Raw genomic sequence first — 4,636 nt, 5'->3', positions numbered from 1 at the left:
ACCAGCTTGACCTGACTACACTTGAGTCAGGCATCTCTGCCCTGAACTTTACCTCACCCTCAGCCTGAGCCAGCATGGGAACTCAGGACGCCCTTCTCAACGCCCCCTCCCAGGATGCAGGGGCAAACATTCCTGCATCAACTGCCAGCCAGGCCACCTGCTGGTCCCACTCCCCACACCTGGCTCCTTTTAGCCTTGTTTATTAAAAATAATAGACCAAGAAGCAGCTACTCTGCTCCTTCTGGAATGTCCGCATGGTTCAGCCCACCTGCCTCCACCATGTCCATCCGGGTGACTCAGAAGTCCTACAAGGTACCCACCTCTGGCCCCCAGGCCTTCAGCAGCCGCTCCTACACAAGTGGGCCCAGTGCCTGCATCAGCTCCTCAAGCTTCTCCCGAGTGGGCAGCAGCAGCTTCTGGGGTGGCCTGGGCAGAGGCTGTGGTGGGGCCAGTGGCACGGGAGGCATCACCACTGTCACGGTCAGCCAGAGCCTGCTGAGCCCTTTAACCTGGAGGTGGACCCCAACATCCAGGCCGTGCGCGCCCAGGAGAAGGAGCAGATCAAGAGCCTCAACAAGTTTGCCTCCTTCATAGACAAGGTACAGTTCCTGGAGCAGCAGAACAAGATGCTGGAGACCAAGTGAAGCCGCCGGCAGCAGCAGAAGATGCCTCGAGCAACACTAACAACCTGTTGGAGAGCTACATCCACAACCTTAGACTCTGGACCAGGAGAAGCTGAAGCTGGAGGCGGAGCTTGGCAACATGCAGGGGCTGGTGGAGGACTTCAAGAACAAGTATGAGGATGAGGCCAATGAGCTTACAGAGATGGAGGATGAATTTGTCCTCATCAAGAAGGATGTGGATGAAGCTTACACGAACAAGGCAGAGCTGGGATCTCACCTGGAAGGGCTGACTGATGAGATCGACTTCCTCAGGCAGCTGTATGAAGTGGAGATCCGGGAGCTGCAGTCCCAGATCTCCGACACATCTGTGGTGCCCTCCAAGGAAAAGAGCCGCTCCCTGGGCATGGACAGCATCATCACTGAGGTCAAGGTGCAGTACGAGGAGATTGCCAAGCGTAGCCAGGCTGAGGCTGACAGCGTGTACCAGGTAAGTATGAGGTGCTGCAGACGCTGGCTGGGAAGCAAGGGAATGACCTGCGGCGCACAAAGACTGAGATCTCCGAGATGAACCGGAACATCTGCCGGCTCCAGGCTGAGACTGAGGGCCTCAAAGGCCAGACGGCGTCCCCGAAGGCCGCCATCGCAGATGCCGAGCAGCGTGGAGAGCTGTCCGTTAAGGATGCCAACGCCAAACTGTCTGAGCTGGAGGCCGCCTAGCAGCGGGCCAAGCAGGACATGGCGCGGCGGCTGCATGAGTACAAGGAGCTGATGAACATCAAGCTGGCCCTGGACATCGAGATCACCACCTACAGGAAGCTGCCGGAGGGCGAGGAGAGCCGGCTGGAGTCTGGGATGCAGAACAGGAGTACCCATACAAAAACCTCCAGCAGCTATGCGGGTGGTCCGAGCTCGGCCTTTGGGAGTCTCACAAGCCCCAGCCTCAGCTGCAGCCTGGGTTCCGGCTTTGACTCTGGCGCGGGCTCCAGCTCCTTCAGCAGCACCAGCTCCACCAGGGCCGTAGTTGTGAAGAAGATCAAGACCCGAGATGGGAAGCTGGAGTCCTCTGATGTCCTGCCCAAGTGAACAGCCACGGCAGCCTCTCCCAGCCTGCCCCTCCTGCAGCTGCCACAGAGGCTGCTGTGCTGGGGAGCACAGGGAACAGGAGACCCACCTGAGGCTCAGCCCTAGCCCTCAGCCCACTGGTGGGGGAGTTTACTGCCTGGGGAACTCCCTTGCCCATGCCTCCAGCTACAAAACAATTCAATTGCTTTTTTTTTTTTTTTTTTTTTTTGGTCCAAAATAAACCTCAGCTAGCTCTGCCAAAGAATAATAATAACGATAATAATAATAATAATAGGCTGGGTGCAGTGGCTCATGCTTGTAATCCCAACACTTTGGGAGGCCAAAGACAGCAGATCATTTGAGGCCTGGAGTTCAAGATCAGCCTGAGCAATATAGCGAAACCCCATATCTACAAACAAAATACAAACATCAGCCGGGTATGGTGGTGTGCACCTGTAGTCCCAGCTACTCAGAAGGTGGAGACTGAGGCACAAGAATCACTTGAACCTGGGAGGCAGAGGTTACAGTGAGCCGAGATTGTGCCACTGTGCTCCAGCCCGGGTGACAGAGCAAGACCTTGTTTCAAAAACAAACCAACAATAATAATAATAACAGCCTCCCTGTTTTTTTAAAAGCCTGTTCTGTCTGACATTGAGACACTGTGTTTTCCCTATTGCAGTAACCCTCCTCTCTTACTGCAATTGTCTTTTCACATGGTCTCTGTCACCTAAGTCCTGATTTGCTCTTTGTTTGACACCAGCCAGGAACAAGAACCCTTCCCCACTGAAATCACCTCTCACAGGCTATCTGCCCTCAGTGGCCTCCACTTGGTCCCTTAGGTAACGTCTCAGCTCTGCAGGTAACCAGGTTCATTGCTGGGTTAATGAACTCCCCTCTATGCCCCCAACCAGCTTCCGGACTCTCCCCTGTCTCAGGGCTTACAGGTTAGTAACAAAAACAAGCTTATCGTTCTTGAACTTTCATGCCGTGTCATGCACTGTGCTGGGCACTTCCCAGGCATTTTCTCAACCCTTGGGAGTTAAGCACTGTTATTGTTCCCATTTCTCCGATATGGAAATTCATTCTTCTCAGCTGTAGAACGGCAGCTCCATGGGTCTACCCCACCAGCCCTACAGTATATGATCACCTCCTTGCCTCATAGATTCCTTGTGAGGGTTAATGGCACAGCATGAAGGTTCAAGAAAGATAGCCTTGCCCATGACATCATCATCAATCGCTTATATGGCAGGTCCTTAGAACAGTGTCTGGCACACAGTTGATGCCATATAAGCGATTGTTCTTACTATTAACACTATGATAATCACATGGGTTGTTAGTAGGTTGCGTTGTCACTACGATGATGATGGCATGGGCCACTATGTGAAAAAGGTTCAGCAGTGCTGGGTTAAGTAACTTGTCTAAAGTCATACAACTACAATGTGTCCACTTGTAATGTGCCATATAATTCACTTCTGTATTACCCAGTTTATTCACTATCTTCATTGCTTATTGGCCCCGTTGCTAGGATGTGAGCTCTGCAGGGCGGGGATCTCTGTTTTGTTCACTGCTCTATCCCTAATGCCTGGATAGGTCCTGGAACATAGAGGGTGCACAAGAAACATTGTCAAGTGAATGCATGGATGAATAAAAGAATTCTAAGGCTTGTGCTCCTTACCATTGCACTCGAAAGCAACCTTCTGGTCCTAGACCTGCAGTTTCCTTTGGAAGTCAAAGTCAACCTAAACCATTCCTGATGGGGAAGGTGAAAAAAGCACTGTCTCCCTAGCCCATGAATAATCCCTTTACTTGGATAGGGAACTTGCGGGCTTCTGGAAAACTTTCACATGCATCACCTGGTTGGAGTCACTGGGTGTTCCTATTATCTCCATTTTACAGAAGGAGAAACTGAGGTGCAAAGACCTGCTTGGGTCCTTCCCTGGGAGCTATCATGCCACCCAGCCCTAGCCTAGCCTGGGGCCAGCCTCCAGCACAGTTCTCACCCCCGTGGGCCACAGAGCAGACAAAAGTCCTGCTTCCCTCTCTGTTTCACTAATTATCCTTTTAACTCGCACTGGTGTATTTTTGCCGCACGATCTGCAGTTTTATTTTTATCCACCTCTCGGTAATGATATTGGGGCCGTTACTCAGGGAGGCTCCTGGAGCCGAGCTGCTCCCCAATTTACAATTGCAATTATGAACACCGACAGAAACACATGCAGCTGGCGTCAATTTTAAGCAATATTTTGATCATAATAATTAAAAGAGTAACTTATGGCGTGCACACATTAGATAAATTAATGTTATTCCAAGGCTCTGCTAAAAGCTGTGCAAGGGAGAGAGGAGCGAAAAAGGAAATGGTGCCCCAGATCTCTCAGGGACCTGGTAGTCTTGTCTCCAGCACGACTCACTCTCTGGGCTTACAAATTAACTTTCACATTGAGTTTAATATCTGCATGTCCTGCTAGTTGAATGCTGCCTGTTCCCGTCCCTCCCCACAACACACATGTAAATTTGATGGTTTATTAAGGTACTTGGGTATAAACAAGCACATTTCCTTGTCACTGTTTCCCAGGCCGGCTACAGGCAGCTGAAAGGATGTTCACATCTCTCTCGAACATGTTGCTCTAGACCCAAATGGGAGCAGGCTCTGAGAGCTTGGGGGCTGGGATGAGGGAATGGCAAGGACTTCTGATGTCTTTTCCCAGCACACACAGGTGCATAAATGACAATGGCTATAAACAGACCTGCACCTATGCACTCTCACTCATGCCCAGGCACCACTACACACACACACACACACACCCCAAATCAAGCTGCCCCAGGAACATGATTCATAAACGCATACACCTCACACTCCATCCACAGACAACATCACATAATTGACACACATATTTATATACATCTGCCCTCTTACCCATGACCCGTAATCACAGAACATGCATCCCACACTT

At 51.1% G+C, this 4,636-nt stretch overlaps 1 pseudogene; it reads left to right on the top strand.

Moving 5' to 3' along the window:
• Positions 1-279: 279 nt before the first annotated feature.
• LOC117081432 lies at positions 280-1,706 on the top strand (annotated as a pseudogene).
• The last annotated feature ends 2,930 nt before the right edge of the window (positions 1,707-4,636 follow it).

The sequence above is a fragment of the Trachypithecus francoisi genome, unplaced genomic scaffold (assembly GCF_009764315.1).
Source record: "Trachypithecus francoisi isolate TF-2019V2 unplaced genomic scaffold, Tfra_2.0 Lachesis_group8, whole genome shotgun sequence".
NCBI lineage: Eukaryota > Metazoa > Chordata > Mammalia > Primates > Cercopithecidae > Trachypithecus > Trachypithecus francoisi.
Note: the sequence above shows the minus strand (reverse complement) of the source record. Positions and strands in the feature narration are given on the sequence as shown.